This window comes from Giraffa tippelskirchi, chromosome 12 (assembly GCF_054371585.1).
Source record: "Giraffa tippelskirchi isolate mGirTip1 chromosome 12, T2T-mGirTip1v1.2.pri, whole genome shotgun sequence".
Classification (NCBI taxonomy): Eukaryota; Metazoa; Chordata; class Mammalia; order Artiodactyla; family Giraffidae; genus Giraffa; species Giraffa tippelskirchi.
The window spans coordinates 142,403,274-142,426,529 of NC_137286.1; the positions used below are offsets into that span (position 1 = coordinate 142,403,274).

At 42.3% G+C, this 23,256-nt stretch overlaps 2 long non-coding RNA genes across 2 annotated transcripts; both read right to left on the reverse strand.

The window, feature by feature from the left end:
• Window positions 1-4,104: 4,104 nt before the first annotated feature.
• LOC145530573 (uncharacterized) lies at window positions 4,105-8,189 on the reverse strand. Its single transcript, XR_014071908.1, has 3 exons — window positions 5,675-8,189; window positions 5,253-5,426; window positions 4,105-4,947 (listed from the first exon to the last, which is right to left on the reverse strand). It is a non-coding gene; the product is annotated as an uncharacterized LOC145530573 (long non-coding RNA).
• An 8,789-nt stretch (window positions 8,190-16,978) lies between these two features.
• On the reverse strand, window positions 16,979-19,256 carry LOC145530576 (uncharacterized). The gene is made up of 3 exons (XR_014071911.1): window positions 19,031-19,256; window positions 18,474-18,690; window positions 16,979-17,414 (listed from the first exon to the last, which is right to left on the reverse strand). It is a non-coding gene; the product is annotated as an uncharacterized LOC145530576 (long non-coding RNA).
• Window positions 19,257-23,256: the final 4,000 nt, after the last annotated feature.

A 23,256-nucleotide genomic window follows, 5' to 3' on the forward strand; every position in this document is an offset into this window, starting at 1 on the left:
GCCACAAATCCTGTCTGGGCAGAACCAAGTTGAAAGATAGCATCCACGGTCTTTCACTAGAGGGCGCTCTGCAGGAGGCTTGGATTGGCACATCTTTGTTTTCTTCAGTCTGTATTGGGACTGACACGTATACACTATTGATAGGGCTTCCCCAATGGCTCGGCAGGTAGAGAATCCACCTACCAATGCAGGAGACACAGGAGACTCGGATTCAATCCCTGGCTTGGGAAGATCCCTGGAGGAAGAAGTGGCAACCCACTCCAGTACTCTTGCCTGAAAAATCCCATGGACAGAGAAGCCTGGTAGGCTACAGGCCAATGGGTCACAAAGAGTTGGACAGGACTGAGGAACTAAGCACAGCACACTCTTGATACCATGTATAAAAGAGACGACTAACGAGAACCTGCCGTGGAGCACAGGGACCTCTACTCTGTGCTCTGTGGTGACTAAAGGGGAAGGAAATCCAAAGCCAAGGGGGCACGTGTCTATACGTATGGCTGATTCACTTCGCAGTTCTGTAGAAACTAATACAACACTGTAAAGCAGCTATGCTCCAGCAGGAATTTTAAAAAAGAGAAGCTGTCGGGAAAAGCTCTTCTTGAATGTAGAGGCGAAATATAGACGCTGGCACAATTCATATGGGATTTAAATTCATTGATGCTTCAGGTCATCTTTGGTATATTTCAAATAGTAAATCAAAGAGGAAAAAGAACATGGCTTTGAGGAGTCAGAGTAGATTATGAAAAGTCAATTCGATTAGCTGTCTAGATGGGTGTTACCAAAAAATACAGTAAGAAAAATGAAGGCATCCCTGTGAGTATAAGTAAACAATTCAGTTATTCAGTTTGTTTGGTTTACGCATGTGAATCAACAAAAGTAAAAATGAAGGTTTACCCACACTTATCCATTCCTCAGTAAACTACACAGAAAACAGGACAAGAATATAAAATTTTGCATGAGAACAGCTTGGATGAATTATAATGACTTTGAGACCCTTATTAAACTATTTCAGACCTCTTTAGGTTTACATTTGTAACAAAAACATTGTTAAAAGGGCTTCCCTGGTGGCTCAGACAGTAAAGAATCTGCCTGCAATGCAGGAGATCTGGGTTGGATCCCTGGGTTGGAAAGATCCCTTGGAGAAGGGAATGACTACCCACTCTAGAATAGCTTGGATGAATTATAATGACTCTGAGACCCCTATTAAACTATTTTCTGACCTCCTTGTGTTTACATTTGTAACATAAACATTGTTAATACACATTTCAGCCTTGATTTCCTGGGTTTGTAAGAGAAAAGAAAGAGTAAGAACAAAAAAATAAAACCTTGGCTAGAACTGTCTAGGAAGTAGTAATAATTTTATGCTGTCATTTTGATACAGATTAAAAACCAAATGAAATAACTTATTGTGCAAAACTCTATTAAGTGGCTTATAACTTAAAAACAAGTGCTAATACCTTCTTCTTTTGGAGTTGAGTGAAACTTGCAGAATGGAGTGGTTGCTAACTTCGGTGGGAATGGAAAAATTTACCTGGTTTTGAGTATTTAAAATGCCTGAGGGGAAGCTGGGGAAAATGTGATTTCCACATACATTTTGCAACTGGGACGAGACTATTTGCATAGCTGTGTCCATCCATCTGTCCACATATTTGAGCGTGTGTGCTCTGGGCGCCAAAGGCAAAATGAATAATGCACAGATCTGGGTCCCTGAAGGCCTGGGTGGAGGGGGGGAGAGAAAGGTCTGCGAGGCTGCGGGAGGGGCCCCCCCACCCAGACAAGCCACCGCCTCTGTCTGTCTCATTCATACTAAGTGTGGCTCACTTTTCTGGCACTGTTCTTGTTTCTGAACCTCGAGCAGGTTTTTGAGTGTTAATAAGGAAACCAATGCAGGGGCTCTTCTCAGGGGAGGTAAAATTGAGATTGCATTTAAAATCCGGAAGTTAGGAACGAATGAATGTGCTGCTTTATCATTGAAATGCATTTTCATCCTTAATTCCAAATGTCTCTTTTGCTTTCTCACGCACTGTAGGCAACAGAAAACAAAAGCTCTACCTTTGCTGAACTGCAGTATTTTAAGATAATACTTTCCTTGATCTCTGGAAGGCTTGTTGGGATTAAAGTATTTCTTGCTATTTTGTGGCACAGGTGAGAAACCTGCCATTGGCCTATGCCTTTACGCATGTAATACGCATGTAATAGTTCAACACAGCGATGAAAATTCTGAGTCTGTGTTGAGAGCACAGTGCCTCTTTTTTGAAGTGAAAAATAGAGGTTCTAGTCTTCTTCGGATAAGCATTTCTTCAACCATTCTGGTGCTGTGCAAGAAGCCTCAGAGTCATCTTAAAGTCTATTTTCTCTCTTAATTCTTGGATCATTTAGTCATCAAGGCCTATCGATTTTGTTGCTGTCGCTCAGTCCTGTCTGACTCTTTTGCAACCCATGGACTGTAGCCTGCCAGGCTCCTCTGTCCGTGGAATTCTCCAGGCAAGGATACAAGAATGAAGGGAATACTTTGCCATTCCCTCCTCCAGGGGATCTTCCCGACCCAGGGATGGAACCCGTGTCTGCTGCATTGTCAGGCAGGTTCTTTACCGCTGAGCCACCTGGGAAGCCCTTGTCAATTTTACCTCCTAAATATTGCCCTAAAATAGCCATAAACAGTCTTTCTGACTTTTTCTTCTACTCCAGTCTATTTCCCATACCGTGTTGTTTTTAAAAAACAGAATCTTTCTGTGAACATTGACTCTTCAAAGCTTTAGAAGGACACCCAGGAAGCGAATGAGAACAAGGGAACACTGACTCAGCTGATGGAATTAGGGAAATTGTCCTCCAGCCCATCTGAGCAGGAAACTCCCCTACTTCACTCTTTCGTGGTACCTTGTGGCCTGCAGACTAAAGTCCAAGCTTGTTACTCGGTAGCTCGCAGGCCCTGGTTACCCCACAGCCCACTCCACAGGCTTTCTTAGTCTCTATCACTTTTCTTTCTCTTTCCGCATATTCTGCCTCTTCTCTACTCTGTTCATTTCCTTATGAATCCGGCACAACTGCGTCCTCTTCCCCAGGGGCCCCTTCCTTCTCTTCGGCCTGTCCCCTCAGCCTGGAAACCATCCCTTTTCCATCTTTTTTCCTGCTCACTCTCCAAACGCTCAGCTTCAATGTCCTTCCTCTGTCACCTCCCCAGGACTGGTAGCCGCCTTCCCCAGGACCCTTCTGATGTAGCCTAGGAGAGCGATTCCACACCGCTTTTTAAAATAATTTATTTTAAATTGCAGACTAGTTGCTTTACAATGTTGTGTTGGTTTCTGCCATATATAATGTGAATCAGCCATAAATATGCATATGTCTCCTTCCTCTTGAGCCTCCCTCCCACCCCAGTCCCCCCATCCCAGCCCTCTAAGTCATCACAGAGCACCGGGCAATGCCTCCTATGTTATACAACAGCTTCCCACTCGCCATCTATTTTGCACATGGTAGTGTTTATATGTCAACCCTACTCTTCTGATTCGTCCCACCCTCGCCTCGTTGGTTTTTCATTATTGGCTCTACCCTCTCAGGGCTTCCCTGATAGCTCAGATGGTAAAGAATCCGCCTGCAATGCAGGCGACCCCGGTGCGATTCCTGGATCGGGAAGATCCGCTGAAGAAGGGATAGGCTACCACTCCAGTATTCTTGGGCTTCCCTTGTGGCTCAGCTGTTAAGAATCCACCTGCAATGCAGGAGACCTGGGTTTGATCCCTAGGTTGGGAAGATCCCCTGGAGAAGGGAAAGGCTACCCACTCCAGTATTCTGGCCTGGAGAATTCCATGGACTGTATAGTCCACGGGGTTGCAAAGAGTTGGACACGACTTAGTGACTTTCATTTTCTTTGTACCCTCTCAATTCAACTGAACTCTAACCAAGGCAGAGTCTATGCTTTTTATATCTTTGTGCCCAAGTGCCTAGTGGAGGGGCTGACACACCCTAAGTGTTGATAAGTGTTTGTTGATTGAATAAATGAAATAATGTCACCCTCTAGCTAGTGTTGCCCAGTCTTCATTTTGCTCCAGGCACTTTAATTCTGGACTTTGGCCAAGAGCATCAGTTTGGCTGAATGGAATGAGCTCATTTTTTTTTTTTTTTTTGCTATAAAGTGTGTTCCTTTACTAGCCTTTAAAATTACCATCCCCATATTTACCCATTCTTTCATATCACAAATACAGTGGAACATTTTCTATTGTCAGATGTTTTGCCAGTCACTGAGAACAAAAGGTGTCCAGGCCAGATACATCATTAACGTCATTTTGGATTCCTTCGAGGAAGGCAAATGAAGACCAAGCAGAACAAATTTGTCTCCTGCATGTTTCTTCTGGCAGTATCTTTTCTGGGCTAATCTTTCAATTCCAACAAAAGCTGGAGTGAGTTGAGGGCAGGACCAGTTGACATATTGATCTGGTTATAAATGGTCCTGAAAGGTCCCTCTTGGCTTTGGCTGATGTCTGGGTTCAGCCATCCCTGCAAGGCTGAATTATTTCTAGGTCAACCATTTCTTCTTGGTTCTTCTCTCCAAGCAAATGCTTAAAAACTCAGATAAGGAGTATTTTCTACACACCCAAATGTGCAAAGTGAATTGTTGTTGTTGAGTTGCAGTCATATTGTTCTTTTTGGGAGGATGGAAGGGCGCTGACTCACACACTGGTCCTCTGGTTTATTTGTTGTGATTTTGCTAATCAAGGGCCCGCTCCCTTTTCTCTTCCTGTCTGCTCAGCCTTCAGCAACGCACTGGCATCTGAGTTAAGTGAGAGGGAGGAGCGAGTTTTGTGAGGTGGCAGGATGCCAACATTCCTTCGCCTTCTGCTGTCTTGTGAGGGATGCCAAGTCATCTGGTGGCTACTTGTAGCCGAGCAAAGCATTATTAATTATTCCCTGACAATTCTCTCAAGGATTTTTCAAACCGCTGACTTCAAGTAGCTGTGGAGGAGATATCAGGATGATTAAGCACAAGGGCACTTAGTAGCGTGAACATTACACAAAGGGAAAGTTTTGCACAGGTCCTTTTAAAAAAAAATTATACTTATTTTGAATTGACTGACGATTGCTTTATAATATTGGTTTGATTTGTCATACGACAACATGAATTAACCATAGGGGTACATATGTCCCCTCACTCTTGAGTCTCCCTCCCACCCTTTCCTACCCCTTTAGGTTATTACAGAGCCCCAGTCTGAGTTCCCTGAGACATACAGCAAATTTCCATTGGCCATCTGTTTACGTACCTTAGTGTATATTGCACAGGTCTTCTTGTCCCGACTTTTACACCATCCCCCCATCACATCTGCTGAAGAAGGAGGATGAATATATCGGGCAGCAAAGCTAAGACAAATGACCACCTCTCTTTGCAGCAGCCGAGCGATCTGGTTGTACGGCGGCGAGTGTAAACAGTGAGGGCTCTGGGGCGAGAAGAGAAAACTGCTGACGGGGCACTCGCTTTGACTGGATTTATAATATCATAGGAAGCAACTTCAAGGAGGAGAGAGAGATGGGAAGGGCTGAGGTAACTTGGGGTGAAGGCGGGGAGACCTACTGATGACTCTTTAGCGGTCATAACTCAGCAGCTTTGTTTGGCCCGCTCCGTGACCTGACCTTCCCCAACACTCTTGTTTGACAGCCCCAGAGAATAAATTCCTCCTTCACCCACCTCGCAGGCCCCGCAGGAGCAGCTGGAACAGAGCGGCTGCGCAGCAGATCCCATACGTTCTCTTCCAGAGGCGAGAGGGTAATTCGTCCGGCCTCCTCACTCCATCACTGACCTTTCTGTACCAGTGCTGCCCAGGGTACCAATTAGTGCTAATTGCTGCCGATGCTGGTGAAAGATTCTGTGACAAGTCTCTGCTCAGAAGGGGGCTGAGACCCCTAACTCATTTCATGGAGAGGATGCCCACGAGAGGAGGTACTTTGGGATAAGATGGCAGGAAGGCTGGGCCGCGCAAAAGAAGATCATTACCAAGAGCCCTGTGCTTTTCAACAGGCCTGTCTCATTATCCTCTGCTAACAGATACTGAAAATCACACTTTTAATTAATTTTCCCAGAAAGAGGAATTTTACTACTTCTTTTCCAGATCTTGCTTTGACGTGGGCCCAGAAGAATCCCCAAAGTAAGAGTCAATCTAATAATGTCTGGGGTGAGAAATTCACTACTTCAGCTCCTCCTAGCAAAACAGCAGGAGGTCTTTATGCCCAGGGAAATACATTTTTAACAGACTTGCTCTAACGTGTCAGAGTTTCCTGCATGAAGTTGAGTGAGTAAGCATGGCTTTTGAGATCTTCCCATTTGATGGACAAGAAAATATCAGTGTAGCGAAGCAGGTCTCCTTATATCACTGCAATTAGCCACATTATTGCAAGTGAAAAAGTCTCCTTGTAGGAGATTGGTGGCCCTGGTGTCATGTTTTTAAATTAGTGTAAAAATTAGTATAAATTAGTGTAGAGCTGCTTTGTATTAGCCAAGAGAAAGTTGAGAGTTTTCTGATTTGACCATTACACCACTGAAAAAGGCAGTTTGTTTCATATATGTATATTTCAGCCTGAACTAGCTCTAACAACTGCCAACTGCCGGTTATAAATAGCGTTCCTCTTTGAAACAAAGCTTCATCTTTCAAATTGCTACTATCTTAAGCAAAGAAAAAAAACCACGAGCTTCTTTCAGGGCCCACCAGCTGTTCCAGATGTTATGATTACACATTTAGGATCACATTCTGAACTAAAAATACATACAGGAGATTGACTGCCAACCTTTTCAGCAAAGCAACATCATAAATTATATTATTTACCCCTTAGTTATGTTCTAGAAGTGTTTATAAGTGGTGTGTAAGGAGAGGAATAACTTCATGCTCATTTTCCCCTATGAAACCTATTGTGATTAATACTAAATTTCACTAATAAAATTATAGCCTCATAAGATTATAACATTAGAGTCTAGTCCAGACTTTGTTTTACTTACAGTGAAAAACAATAAAAGATCCTATTGCTCTTATATTAGTTACGAAAGAGAAAGAAAATAGCTAAATTGAATAACAGATGCCTTTCAGTGTAAGACTGGAAAGAGTTTGATTAGAGAAGTTGGAAGATCTTGGGGGATTTTCTGGGAAGATGTGGGTCTTTTCAGAGGCTCCAGGATCAAGCAGTTCCCATGCTAGCCACCAGATGGCCGTATGAGACCAGAGCTTTGTGCGTGGACGCTGGTGATGGTGGTGGCAACAGCAGTTTCAGGGTGGATTTGGAATCAGGCAGAAAGGATGCCAGAGGCCCGGCTCTCGTTTCAACTGCATCTCCTCAAACAGTTCTCCATCGTAAACACTGAGCAGCCAGGGTGGTCTTTTGGAAATGGAACTCTGATGATGACATTTTGTTGCTCAAAACTCTCCAATGGCTTCCCAGCACTGGTGGGATAAGCTCAAGACTCTTTCCCCTGGTTTACAAAGCCCTGCACAATATGGCCTGTGTCTACCCCTCTGGGGCTTCCCAGGTGACTCAGTGGTTAAGAACCCGCCTGCCAACGCAGGAGCTGTGGGTTTGATGCCTGGTCCAGGAAGATCCCGTGGAGAAGGAAACGGCAACCCACTCCAGTATTCTTGCCTGGGAAATCCCATGGACAGAGGAGCCTGGTGGGGACATGACATAGCAATTAAAGAATAACACAACAACTGCTTCTCTGACCTTGTCTCAGACCATCATCCCCTTATCAGGCTGCATTCTAGACACACGGGCCTCTGTGATTTTTGAAAGAGCACAACCTGCTCCCTAAGAGCCATTGCATTCATTGTCCCATTTGCCTGGGTGCTTTTATTCGTGTCTTCAAATGGCTGGTTCTCTTTTGTCCTTCAGATATCAGTTCCGTGTCACTGTAGAATAAGTCCGTTCAAATCTAAAGTGTTCACCCAACCACTTCCCCATGCATCACTTTAGTTTAATTCTCTGGATAAGCCTTAATCAGGATCTATTTCCTTTCTTCCTCCCCTTCTCCCTACCTCCCATCCTTCCTAAATGTCATTAATCTGTCTCTCTGTCATATATTTAATGAATGCTCTATCATCAGATCCTCCCTGCTGGAGTGCAGCCCCCATTAAAACAGTTACTTTGTATCATTCATTGTCATTTATGGCATCACTAGAACAGTGGCTGTTCTTTTATAGAGAATGAATGAATGAATGTTTGAGGTATTTATAAGTTAGGCATTTATAGCCCAAGGAATACTAGTATTTGGATAATTCCTTAGAGTGAAATTTACTATATTTACATAACTGATTTAACTTTCAGTTTTTTTTTAATATACACTTTTGTTTTTTCATCAAATATTCACTGAGTAACAAAAAGTGCAGGTGATGTGGTAAGTATTAGAGAGAATCAACAGCCAATCACTAGTAACAGAAGCTGTGTTTTTGGAGCTGAGTCTCTATGCTAAGGGCTGTGTACATATAATCTCGTTTAACACTTGAAACAATACAATTAGATGCTTTAATTCCTAATTCCATTTTACAGACTAAGAAGCTGAATTTAGTTTGGTAGTTTACCCAAGATAATATGCCTATTCATCTATGGAACTGGGAATCAAGCCTAGTAGAAAATATTTCCTCCTGAAGGAGTCAGCAGAGAAGACAACAATGGGCTTAGGTTCCAAGCAAATCAAGTGAAAGAAATATCCGACAGTGACTACAACATGAGTAAATGCACAAAATAAGTTATTAAAATACAACAAGACTACCAAAATGATCCAGATGTATTTGACAAAGAACCAAATGCAATTTCTAAAAATAAAAAAGCATGCTCATTGAAATAAAAATCCCAGTGGGTTAGGCAAGTAAGGTCCAAATTGAGCTAAAGAGAGTTAGTGAACAGATGAAGAGAGAATTAATGAACTAGAAGATCCAATCTAAGAAAATTATCAAGAACATAGCACAGAAAGATTGGGAAATAGAATATATTTCTATTTCCTAATAGAAATTTAGAGAAATGGAGAACAGATTTCAAAGGTCCAACATATTTCTAGTAGAAATTTCAGAGTGAAAGAAAAGAAAGAATGGAAAGAGAAATATTGGAAGAGTTAGTGACTGAAACTTTGAAAAAATTGATTAAAGACATATGTCTTCACATTAAGAAATTCAATGTATCCTGATCTGAATAAATCCACACCTAGACATATCCTGATTAAATTTCAAAACACCGAAGGCAAACAGATCTTAAAAGCAACCAGAGAAAAAGATACAGCTCATCTGCAAAAGAAGAACTGCTAAACCGACAGAAGACTCGTCATTGGCAAGAATAGATGCTAGAATGTAATGGCATGATATTTTCAAAGTGCCAAGGGACAGCAATAGTTAGTAAAATTCTATATTCAGTTAAACTATATCTCAAGAGGCAGGGAAAAATCAAGACAGTTAGACATAAAGAAAGACTGATTACCAACAAAACTGATTAAAAACATTGATATAGATTTACTTCTGTCAAAAGAAGATTGAACCCAGAAGAAAGGAATGAGATGTAAGAAAGAATGACAGGCATGTGGGTAAATACAAATAAGCATGAACTGAATAAAATAACAATGATGGCAATGAATTTGAAGGGTGGTAAAAACAGGATGAGCGCAATTGCTGCATCATCATATAAGATGGGAAAGGGGTATCTAAGAAGATCTCAGGTTAGATACACTGATTATCTTTGAACCTTAATTATGCTTTTGACTATGCTAAGGTACTGAATAAACCCTGAAATTTCAGGGTGACTGTCTTTGAAGTGATGGCTCAGCAATCAGATCTCTTTCACTTGGGGACACCCTACCTTTAGCACATGGCTTCTGTACACACAAAGGGGAGGACAATGGAGCACCAGACAGGACAAGTATGGCCAGGCTTGGATGGGGAGGACCTCACTCTGCCCTCATACTTTGTCTAGATACCATTCCCATCATCCCAACTGAGCTGCCCTATTTTTTGTGTACTAAGAAATGGGGACAATCTTGTCAAAATACCAGAACACTAAACACTAAGAGAATAGAAATAGAACTTGTAACTTCCAAATGAACAGAGGAGAGCAAAGGGATAAATAAAACTTGATGAAACCAATAGAAAGCAGGCAAGGAGGAAAAACTGTAGAAAAAAGATGAAGGCGTACAGTAAGGTGGCAGAAATAAGCACAATAAATGTAATTACATTGCACTTCTCATTTATTATGCAGAGATTATTGAAATAGATTAAAAATTCTTTACAACCAAGAAGCAGATATAAAAACAGCAAGTCAGCTGTATGTAATTTACCAGGGACATATATAAAATATGAGGATATAACGGTTGGAGATTAAATGGTAGAGAGAGATGTACCAGCTAAATATTAACCAAAAGAAAGTTAGTTTAGCTGTATTAATCACCAGCAACAGGGGCCTTTAGTCAAAAAACATTGTTAAGGCTAAAGAAGATTGCAGTTGTATGTGTGGGTTCTTCATCTGCAGGTTCAACCAACCTCTAGTTGAAAATATCCAGAAAAAAATTCCAAACAATTTCAAAATGTAAAACTTGAATTTGCTGCATGCTGGCACCATTTATACAGCATTTGTCTTGTATGAGGTATTGTAAGTAATCTAGAGATGATTTAAAGTATACAGGAGTAGGTGCATAGGTTATATGCAAATATAATGCTATTTTATGTGAGACTTGTGCATTCATAGGTTTTGGTATCCACCAGGGGGCCTATGAACAAATCCCCTGAGGATCCTGGATACTGAGGGGATGGATGGCTACATTAAGGTTGATTAAAGGAAAAATTCAGGAGGAAATATAAGAATATAACTGCTCTAATGTTGTAAGTTACCCAATAATGCATTTGATACTTAAAAAGCAAAAACTGACAAAATTACAAGACAAAATGGACAAATCCACCACCATTGTGGGAAATTTGTAACACACGCCTGTCATATTGTTCGAAATGAAAACCGATAAGGTTAGAGTGGATTTGAGCACCACAGCTAAAACGCTTGATCAAATTTACCTGCTCCCAATATAAAGAACTCACATTTAGAAAGATTTCGGCTGTCATTTCTTTAAGAGACGAAGTCGGTCTAGACAAAAACAGTTTGGATGGGTTGAAAAGGGCGGAAGTGATAGGATTTGCTACTTAACTGAAGATAGAGGCTGGGAAAGGGGGAAAGGGGTTGGGAAGTGATGAAAGCTCAGGTGGGAAGTGATGCTATGAACGGTGAGATGAAAATGGGAGAGGCGGGAGTCTGCGCAGAGCGGAGGGTGGTGAGTTCCGCGGGATCGCTCGAGTTTAAAGTGCATTTCCAGTAGGAAACTGACCTTCAGCTTTCTGTTCTTATTTCCTTTGAGTAAATACTCTGGAGCATCTTCTGCCCCATATATACTGGTTCAATAATAACATTGCTATTGATCCAGTGTTTCAAAAATATGTGTTAGTGGAAATGCTACTTGATCAATCAGGTAATATTTAGGGGACTGATGTTGAAGCAGCTAATTTTAGTATGCACTATTTTACTATCAATTCGTTAGAGCACTTCAGTAGATAATAGCCTTTCCTTTCAAGTGGCTAAAGAAGTAGCTATCGATTCCTTAAAGGTGATCTATATCTTGGATCAGACATAATAGTAATAGCCACTGGAGGGCTTATAAATTCTTCCACATGTGTTCTCTATGGTGACTTTCACAGCCACACCAGCAGGTAGGTAGGGTAGGATTTTATTACTGTACCCATTTTGCAAATGCAGAAATTGAAAAGCAAGTAACATGATTGTATCCTCCTGTTGGTTTTACAATTCAGGGTCCAGAACCTAGAAATATTAAAAACAACTGTTCAAAGGGAAGAGGATAGTAACAGAAAAATGTTCCAAGAAATTATTAGATTTCTCTTTCAAATTTCCACTCTTCCTCTGTACTTCTGCATTTTTCTCTGTAGAGACCATGAGGTCAGTTAAGAAGTAATTTATGACTTGATGAAATAGCAGAAGAAGGGAAATTTTTTCAATGTTTATTCTTCTCATTCAGGAGCAAATACATTGCTACTAACTTTTTCTATGGTCTACCAAAGGGAAAATGCCTCCAATATGCCTAATTTTTTTAAATTAAAGTATAATTGACTTCTAATATTATGTTCGTTTTAGATGTACAGCATCAGTTCAGTTCAGTCGTTCAGTCGTGTCCGACTCTTTGTAACCACATGGACTGCAGCATACCAGGGCTCCCTGTCCATCACCAACTCCTGGAGCCTACTCAAACTCATGTCCATTGAGTTGGTGATGCCATGCAACCATCTCCTCTCATCTTGTCCCCTTTTCCTACCACTTTCAATCTTTCCCAGCATCAGGGTCTTTTCAAATGAGTCAGCTCTTCGCATCAGGTGGCAAAGTATTAGAGTTTTAGCTTTAGCATCAGTCCTTCCAATGAATATTCAGGACTGATTTCCTTTAGAATGGACTGGTTGGATCTCCTTGCTGTCCCAGGGACTCTCAAGAGTCTTTTCCAACACCACAGTTCAAAAGCATCAATTCTTTGATGCTCAGCTTTCTTTATAGTCCAACTCTCACATCCATACATGACTACTGGAAAAACCATAGCTTTGACTACATGGACCTTTGTTGGCAAAGTAATGTCTCTGCTTTTTAATATGCTGTCTAGGTTGGTCATAACTTTTCTTCCAAGGAGCAAGCGTCTTTTAATTTCATGACTGCAGTCACCATCTGCAGTGATTTTGGAGCCCCTAAAAATAAAGTCTGTCACTGTTTCCACTGTTTCCCCATCTGTTTCTCATGAAGTGGTGGGACCAGATGCCATGATCTTAGTGTTCTGAATGTTGAGCTTTAAGCCAACTTTTTCACTCTCCTCTTTCACTTTCATCAAGAGGCTTTTTAGTTCCTCTTCACTTTCTGACATAAGGGTGGTGTCATCTGCATATCTGAGGTTATTGATATTTCTCCTGGCAATCTTGATTCCAGCTTGTGCTTCCTCCAGCCCAGAGTTTCTCATGATGTACTCTGCATATAAGTTAAATAAGCAGGGTGACAATATACAGCCTTGACGTACTCCTTTTCTGATTTGGAACCAGTGTGTTGTTCCATGTCCAGTTCTAACTCTTGCTTCTTGACCTGCATATAGATTTCTCAGGAGGCAGGTCAGGTGGTCTGGTATTCCTATCTCTTGATTTTCTAGTTTGTTTTGATCCACACAGTCAAAGGCTTTGGCATAGTCAATAAAGCATAAGTAGATAATTTTCTCGAACTCTTGCTTTTTTGATGAGCCAGCAGATGTTGACAATTTGGTCTCTGGTTCCTCCGCCTTTTCTAAATCCAGCTTGAACATCTGGAAGTTCACGGTTCACGTACTGTTGAAGCCTGGCTTGGAGAATTTTAAGCATTACTTTGCTAGCCTGTGAGATGAGTGTAATTGTGCAGTAGTTTGAGCATTCTTTGGCATTGCCTTTCTTTGGGGTTGGAATGAAAACTGACCTTTTCCAGTCCTGTGGCCACTGGTGAGTTTCCCAAATTTGCTGGCATATTGAGTGCATCACTTTCACAGCATCATCTTTCAGGATTTGAAATAGCTCAACTGGAATTCCATCACCTCCATTAACTTTATTCGTAGTGATGCTTCCTAAGGCCCACTTGACTTCACATTCCAGGATGTCTGGCTCTAGGTGAGTGATCACACCATCATGATTATCTGGGTGATAAAGATAGTTTTTGTACAGTTCTTCTGTGTATTCTTGCCACCTCTTCTTAATATCTTCTGCTTCTGTTAGGGCCATACAATTTCTGTCCTTTATTGAGCCCATCTTTGCATGAAATGTTCCCTTGGTATCCCTAATTTTCTTGAAGAGATCTCTAGTCTTTCCCATTCTATTATTTTCCTCTATTTCTTTGCATTGATCTCTGAGGAAGGCTTTCTTAGCTCTCCTTGCTATTCCTTGGAACTCTGCATTCAAATGGGTATAGCTTTCCTTTTCTCCTTTGTCATTCACTTCTCTTCTTTTCATAGCTTTTTGTAAGCCCTCCTCAGACAAACATTTTGCCTTTTTGCATTTCTTTTTCTTGGGGATGGTGTTGATCACTGCCTCCTGTACAATGTCATGAACCTCCGTCCATAGTTCATCAGGCACTCTGTCTATCAGATCTAGTCCCTTGAATCTATTTGTCACTTCCTCTGTATAGGCTTGATTTAGGTCATACCTGAATGGTCTAGTGGTTTTCCCTACTTTCTTCAATTTAAGTCTGAATTTGGCAATAAGGAGTTCATGATCTGAGCCACAGTCAGCTCCCAGTCTTGTTTTTGCTGACTGTATAGAGCTTCTCCATCTTTGGCTGCAAAGAATATAATCAATCTGATTTCGGTGTTGACCATCTGGTGATGTCCATGTGTAGAGTCTTCTCTTGTGTTGTTGGAAGAGGGCATTTGCTATGACCAGTGTGTTCTCTTGGCAAAACTCTATTAGCCTTTGTTCTGCTTCATTCTGTACTCCAAGGCCAGATTTGCCCATTACTCCAGGTATCTCTTGACTTCCTACTTTTGCATTCCAGTCTCCTATAATGAAAAGGACATCTTTTTTGGGTGTTAGTTCTAAAAGGTCTTGTAGGTCTTCATAGAATCATTCAACTTCAGCTTTTCAGCATTACTGTTCAGGGCATAGACTTGGATTACTGTGATACTGAATGGTTTGCCTTGGAAACGAACAGAGATCATTCTGTCATTTTTGAGATTGCATCCAAGTACTGCATTTTGGACTCTTTTGTTGACTATGATGGCTGCTCCATTTCTTCTAAGGGATTCTTGCCCACAGTAGTAGATATAATGGTGATCTGAGGTAAATTCACCTTTAAATATAGTATACAGCATAGTGATTTCGTATTTTACAGATTACACTCCATTAACAGTTATTACAAGAAAATAGCTGTAATTTCCTGTGCTGTGCAATGTATCCTTGTTGATGATCTATTTTATACATAACAGTTTGTACCTATTAGTCTCATAGCCCTAGTTAGCCCCTCCCCTTTCCCTCTCCCCTTTGGTAACCGCTAGTTTGTTTTCTATATCTGTGAGTTTTTTTCTGTTTTGCATATAGAATCATTTGTATTACTTTTTTAGATTTCACATATAAGTGATATCATACAGTATTTGTCTTTCTCTGTTTGGTGTATTTCACATATATGCTATACTATTTTTGATGTCTCTAGAATGAGATACAGATTGTACACATGCAGCTTTCCAAAGGATAAAAGCAATGATAAAACTCCTTATGTTTGTTCATTTCTTTAGATTTTCAAGAGTCATTTACCTCAGTAGATAACTAACGAGCATGCACTGTATAGCACAGGCGAAAGTGTAGGACAAACACTGTGTGCTAAGCGGCTGCAGTCGTGTACGACCCTGTGCGGCCCGTGGACTGTAGCCCACCAGGCTCCTCTGTCCGTGGATTCTCCAGGCAAGAACACTGGAGCGGGTGGCCATTTCCTTCTCGAGGGGACCTTCCCGACCCAGGGATTGAACCCGCGTCTCTTCTGTCTTCTACATTCGAAAGTGGGTTCTTTACCACTAGTGCCACCTGGGACGCCCAGGACATATATGAAGTGAACCATAAAAATGCATTCCAGTATATGTTAGGTGCAGACAAATGCTGTTTGATTCCACTTACGTGAGTTTCCTAGAATAGTCAAATTCAGAGAGTCAGAAAGTACAGTGGTAGATGCCAGAGGCAGGGGGCGGGGAGAGGGAGGGAGAATGGGGAATCAGTGCTTATCGGGAGCAGAGTTTCAGTTTAGAAAGGTGAAAACTTTGGGAGATGGATGACAGTGAGAACTGCACATCAGTGTGAATGTGCTTAGTGCCGCTAAACCGCACAGTTAAATATGGTTAAAATAGCAAGTTTTATATTATATGACTTTTACCACAATTAAAAAACATAAAAAAAAAGTCATTTACCTCCATTGAAATGAACACAGAGGGGCTAAGAGCACTTGGACGTGGCTTCCTGCCCCTTTCTGCTTCTAGGCCTTAATTTTTTCTCTTCGCTCTATTTGAAACTTTCTCTTCTCTTACTCCACTTGCCAAATGCTTTCTCATCCTCAAGACTTATCTCAATGATCTCTCCTTAAACTTTAATAAGTACCTGTTATTAAAGGTATAACTTTAATGAAAGAACAAACTCAGACCTTCCATCATACATCCTGGGTATCGCTGTCAGACCCATCTTCATATGTAGGACTTTGCTATGCTATGCTATGCTATGCTAAGTCGCTTCAGTCGTGTCCGACTCTGTGCGACCCCATAGACGGCAGCTCACCAGGCTCTGCTGTCCCTAGGATTCTCCAGGCAAGAATACTGGAGTGGGTTGCCATTTCTTTCTCCAGTGCATGAAAGGGAAAAGTGAAAGTGAAGTCGCTCAGTCGTGTCCGACTCTTAGCGACCCCATGGACTGTAGCCTACCAGGCTCCTCCATCCATGGGATTTTCCAGGCAAGAGGACTGGAGTGGGGTGCCATTGCCTTCTCCAATATAGGACTTTGGGTCAGGTTTACTTACAGAAATCTTATTTTTATGTTGTAGTATTTTATGTAAGTGGCTGAATAGAACAAAGTCCCTCAGAACCTATGTTATCTTCCTTTACCTTCCATGGACAATTCCATGTATTCTGTTGTTTGCCTTCTCTCATCTTCCTTAAGGATGTAAATATTTTATAAAAGAATTCCAAATTTGTATTATGGGAAAGATGACTCAACCTGAATTTTTTTAAGAAATTATTTATTGCTAATTGAAGGATAATTTTGCTTTACAATACTGTGTTGGTGTCTGCCGAACACCAACATGAGTCAGCCACAGGTATACATATGTCTCCTCCCTCTTGAACCTCCCTCCTGCCTCCCACCCTGTCCTACTCCTCCAGGTTGTCATAGAGCTCCAGTTTGAGTTAACCTGAATTTAATGATGAAGAATTCTTGAGAGCCAGCATTCTGAGTTTTTCTACAATGATCCAATTTATATCTCTTTGAAAGAAGGAAGACAAAAAGTCTCTTTTTTTGCACGTGTACAAAATCACTATGCATTTCTAGCCCTTATACATAATACCAGTGCCACAAAGGCAGTTTCCGGTTGAATTCCATTGACATGATTCTGACTTTCACAAGACCCCATGGAAATGATCTGTACATTGCATTGGGTTGGCCAAAAAGGTCATTTGGATTTTTTGTAGCATCGTACAGCGAACTTAAATGAACTTTTGGATAACCCAATACCTTCTCGAATGATTTGGCTGTAGCCTTTTCACTGTGATGTCCCAGGAGGAATCTGAGATGCTGTGACTGATGCTTCCTTTTCCTTCCACTGCTCTCAATGTGTGTCAGACCGTCCCACCTGTGACCGGACGGCTGCAGCTTCCTTAGGTGACCGCGGCCCTATGGGAAATGAGGTCAGGTCGGTCATGGTCACTGAACACCTGCAGGGAGATTAGTTAAGGTCAAGCAAGCTGAGGTCACAGCAGGTCTCGCTGGGAAGAGAGTTAAGTGAGCTCTCCTTGGAATGAGACTGGCAATCTGACCTGGCATTAGGCAACATTCTGTACTGAAGACTTGACAAGCAGGTGGGAGAAAACTTCCGTAGGACTGAGTGCAGCCTGAAGAATACTCAGAAAGATGAGGGGCTTCAATAAGGAGCCTCTGTAGACTGAGGCCTTTTATCTGGGGCAATTCAGATCCATTAGAGTTGGTCCTACCCCAGGTGGAGTCTTACTAGTCTTAAAGGGTCCTTATCAGCTAAGCAGAATCCAGTTCTCTTAAAAAGAGAGGCTTCTCTCTGTGAGTGCTGTGTGCTAAGGTGCTCAGTCATGTCCGACTCTTTGCGACCTCATGGAATGTAGCCCACCAAGCTCCTCTGTCCATGGGATTCTCCAGGCAAGGATACTGGAGTGGGTTGCCATGCCCTCCTTCAGGGGATCTGCCCGACCCAGGGATTGAACCTGCATCTCTTTAGACCTCCAGCACTGGTAGGCGGGTTCTTTTTTATCAACAGTGCCACCTGGGAAGCTGTTCAGCAAGTGAATATGAGGGGAGGAGTTCAGAGCTGGACGTGGGAGGCTCCCAGGGATGCTTGTTCTAGGGGATGGGGTGGGATTTGCCCTGGGAAATGGAGAGAAGCTGAGATGGAGGAGGAAAGTTCTTCATTTCTCCTCTGCTTGGCTTTCTCCCTCTGAGCCCGAGTAACCACAGGGAGCTAAAGGCAGAGCTTTGGCTGAGGGCATGTGAGTAATTCGTATTTTCCAGTTTTCCGCAACCCACCCTGTCCCTCCAAATCTCGTCTGCATTTGTGAGATAAGCCTTCCTGAAAGGCGGTTTCATGGTCTCAAAAGCCTCTAATGACTTCTCTTTTCTGTGTGTTAAATTTCTGCCCCCCCAGGCTGACATTCGAGAACCTCTGCTGCTTGGGCCCCCACTGCCCTAATGATCCTGGACACAGACCTTCCACCTGGTGGGGCAGGCGTGCTCACTGTTCCTGCAGTTCTCCGTGGCGAGTCCTGTCTCTGGGCTTTGTTTATCCTGCTGTCACCCACTTAGAATGCCTTCCTTCCCTCCTTCTGCTTCTTTTTCTCACTTCCATTCTTCTTTTTTTAAATTTATAAATAGATTTTTAACTTGTCATTATATTTATACGCATCTCTCAGCTTTGCAGAATACCCTAAGGATGGAGAATAAGATTATTACATCTTACAGCTTATCTCATTCTACAAGTAAATCTTATGTTGTTACATTACAAGCATTTTTATTCTCATCATGTCTTTTTAAATTTATTTTTCATCAGAGGGTCATTGGTTTACAATGCTGTGTTGGTTTCTACCACACATCAATGTGAATAAGTGTACATAAACCCCCTCCCTCTAGAACCTCCCCCCTCCCCATCCCACAGGTTGTCACAGATCACCGGGCTGAGCTCCCTGAATTATTCAGCAACTTCCCACTAGCCCTAGCCCTCCCTCGACTTTTACACGAAATCCTAAAGATAAGGCCTCACGTCCTACCTGTTCCTTTCAGCCTTCACGCCTCACTCCTGAGCTCTCTCAGATCAGGTGGACTCTTGGCTTTCTTTGCACTCTGTCTAACTGAGTTTGGTGATTTATGGCAAGAGAGAGTAAGTGGAAAGAAAGCAAAATAGCAAGGATGAGGTGGGGAGAGCTGTACTTTCTGGAAAGAAGCTAACTTCCTTTTGCACCTTTTGCTTTGCCCTCTTGGATCTCAACGTGGCACTTGTTGAAGACCCAGTGGGGTTATTTTTGCACCACTGACTCTGAATGGGCTCCAGGGGCTCATGTGGCAGGACATTCTCAGGACAGGCGTGGTGTCCAGAGTCTAGGACGTTCTCAGCGATTTGCAGATATCGGTTTTCACTCTAAACACGCATTCACTCCTTATGTAATCTGGGCTCAAAAGGTGTTTTCAGGACACTTAACTGTCAGTGAGATGGTGCATATGAGCACAGGATAACTCAGAGAGAAGTCCAAACAGTCCATGCTCTAACCTCTGACATTGCCAGCTTGAGGAAGGCCCGAGAAAACAGAGGGTCTTGGGAGGTGTGGGCCGGGAGAGTGGGTTGGCTTGGTGGCAGAAAGTCCTCGAGAAAACACAGGATATAATTTAGATCTCCAGGCCTGTTTGCAATACGCCCTCTGTATATCCACACCTCATGTGTAAATAATGAGACTCAACTAACTTTCCAAAATCTTAAGACAGACAGACTTTGGTCTAGTGAGGTCAGAGCTTCAAAATCAGTCCCAGGGCCTTGTCTAAATGCTTGCGTAAATGCAGCCAATGTTCTGTGGCTAATATCTTCCCGCAGAGCTACATCAAATGGAAATAGAGCTGTGTGTTTTCTTTGCATCTTAGGCCATGATACCCTGTGTGTTTAACTCAAAACTCTTTAAGCTATAATGGAGTGTCCTTAATGGATCATTTGGCATATGTGGTGGATGCTTACATGAAACAAACTTCTAAAAAATTTAAATGAAACCTTTTAGAAGTCCCCACTAGGGAGCACAGTTATATTGAAAGGTAATATAATTTGTGACATCAGAAGTCTTTTGTGAGTCTCTTTTAGAAGGCATTCTTCTTTTTATTTTCCTGACTTCACTTTCTTCCTCTTTTTTTTTTTTTTTCAAGAGACTTTATTATTTTATTAAATGGAGCATCTTTGGATGCATTTGTTTTTTTCCAGAAATCACATAAAAAGCTCCGTCATGGTTCCATCAGGCCCAGTTACATATAAATGATCTTTTTCCCAGATTTTCTCACTCATTATTTTTACAGGTAAAATTTTACTTAGGGATATATGACGGTGTGGTGGGGCTTCCCAGATGGCTCAATGGTAAAGAATCCACCTACCAACGCAGGAGATACAGGAGATATGAATTTGATCCCTGGGTCAGGAAGATCCTCTGGAGGAAGACATGGCAACCCACTCCAGTTTTCTTTCCTAGGGGGTCCCATGGACAGAGGAGCCTGGTGGGCTACAGTCCATGGAGTCACAGTTAGACTGGGCATGATCGTATGGTAGGGGACACTTAGGCTGAGACATTAGAATTAATTTGCATTTTAAAGAAATGTTTTAAATCTCTAAGTTGTAAACATTGGAAAGAGATTTTTATTTTAAAATGGCTAACTGCAATAATTAATCTTTAATAGATGCTGGTCCTGACACACTGTTCATGAGGATGATTGAATTTCAAAGTCAGCATTTTTTTTTTGTCATATACGTGTATATATGCCTTCCTTTTATTATGATGAAATTAGCTTATTATCTTTTTCATTATTTCGAGGGGAGGACAGTAGTTTGCAATATCAATCTGTAAGAATTTAGCGCGCAAACTGCCCTTCATTTCTGTTTGTCTGAATGAGGCTTGTTGACTCTCATGCCACACAGGTATGTGCTGGGCCGTGCTTACTCAGTCAGTCGTGTCCGACTCTCTGTGACCCCGTGGACTGTAGCCCACCGGGCTCCTCTGTCCATGGAATTCTCCAGGCAAGAATTCTGGAGTAGGTTGCCATGCCCTCCTCCAGGGGCTCATCCCAACCCAGGGATCGAACTCAGGTCTCCTGCATTGCAGGCGGATTCTTTACCGTCTGAGCCATTAGTAAGTCGAAGACAAAGTGCCACCCAGAGGTCTCTGTAAGAAGTTTTAATGCTCCATTTAGGAGATCGTAGCTGCAATTAAAAGGAGTACTGTAGTTCATTCTTCATTTGCTCGAATATATACACAGCAATTCATTCTATATATAATCTAGCCACATAACTCAGTGACATGACACAGCTACCCCCAAATATCTGGGCTATGTGAATTAAAAAACGTTCTTAATAACCTTGTATTTCTTCCTGAAGAACCTATAAAAAGGAATGATTGCTTTTCAGAGAAGCAAAGAATAATCAGAGAGCCCCGAGGGAAAAAGCTTGTCTCTGGGCTCTCCTTGGGACTATTCCATCTGCTGTGTTTTTTCTCACATGTCTCCTAACGCAAACCAAGAGACTCACATTCACTTTCTGTTGGAGAGTTTAGTACTTACCACCTGTAAGATAGACCCCATCATTTCTTGCATGAGGCTCAGTTCAACAGTTGGATGGCATCACTGAATCAATGGACATGAGTTTGAGCAACCTCAGGGAGATAGTGAAGGACAGGGAAGCCTGGTGTGCTGCAGTCCGTGGGGTCACAAAGAGTTGGATACGACTTAGCAACTGAACAACAGCAGTTCCACTAATACATGGGGCAAGACTGGGATTCTTCCTTGAGCAAGTTATTGGGTTAAGGTTCTAGACTCAAGAGACCTCTGTGATGGTTTAAGTATCTTTTTGTATTAATAAAAAAATGGCTCTATTCAAGCTTAAAATCCAGAGCAAGTACTCTTGGTTAAAAGCAAACAACAACAACAACAACAAAAAACCCTGATGTTTTAATTGCTGCAAGCACTCTTTTATTTACTAAGCACCTAAGTAATGCTTACTCTGCCTGATGCCTGCAAAATGCCTTACAAATAATGAACTCATAATCCCTCATAATAGCGCTAAGATATGGAGATAAATACCATGACTATGCCCATTTTACAGATGAGTAAGTAATACGCCTATAGTCACAAAGCTGGAAAGGGGCAGAGTCAGGCAATCTGCTTTGGAAACTGGACCACACTGTCTGCTGACCTGACAGCATTCTGCTCCTCCAAGGCCATCCTTCTGGACCCTAAATGGTCTCGAGCCCTGGCTGGTGTCTCTAAGCCAGTCCCGGAGGATGCTTATCGAGAATCACCAGGTTCTCCAGGGGAAGGTGACATTGCACCGCGCTTTCCCCTCCTTCGTACGCTCCAGCCACAGTGAACATCTCACAGTTCCTGAGCTTAGGGGGCTTCCTCAGCCCCCAGTGCCTTTAGTGCTGCTCACTCCTCTCTTGTGTGTGTGTGTGTGTGTGTGTTAGTCATTCAGTCACGTCTGACTGTTCGCAACACCGTGGATCGTAGCCCGTCAGGCTCCTCTGTCTATGAGATTTCCCAGGTAAGAATACTGAGTGGGTTGCCATTCCCTTCTCCAGGGGATCTTCCCAACTGAGGGATGGAACCCAGGTCTCCCATACTGCAGGCAGAGTCTTTACCATCGGAACCACCAGAGAAGCCCCATACCTCTCTTACAGGATGACTTTTCCCTCTCTTACGGGATGGCTTATTTGTAGGACATCCTCTGAATCACTTTTCAAGAAGGAGCTCACTTGGCTCCTCCTCTGACCCTTTCCACCTTCTGGTGGATGTTGGCGCAGATGCTGTGTATGCGCACCCACACACCAGCACTTCCTATTCCATCGTGGCCCTCCTGGGTCTGCTTTCAGCTTGCTTTGAGTTCTTGTAGACTGAATTTAGATTTGGGAACTGGCCCAATAGGCCCTGGAGTCTGATAATTCTTGGTGGTAAGTGTGGATCCCCTAACGAAACCCTGGAGAATTTTTAGAAAGCTAGCCACTCACCTTACAAATACCTGTGAAAAGAAGAGAAGTGAAAAGCAAAGGAGAAAAGGAAAGATATACCCATTTGAATGCAGAGTTCCAAGGAATAGCAAGGAAAGATAAGAAAGCCTTCCTCAGTGATTAGTGCAAAGAAATAGAGGAAAACAATAGAATGGGAAAGACTGGAGATCTCTTCAAGAAGATTAGAGATACCAAGGGAACTTTTCATGCAAAGATGGGCACAATAAAGGACAGAAATGGTATGGACCTAA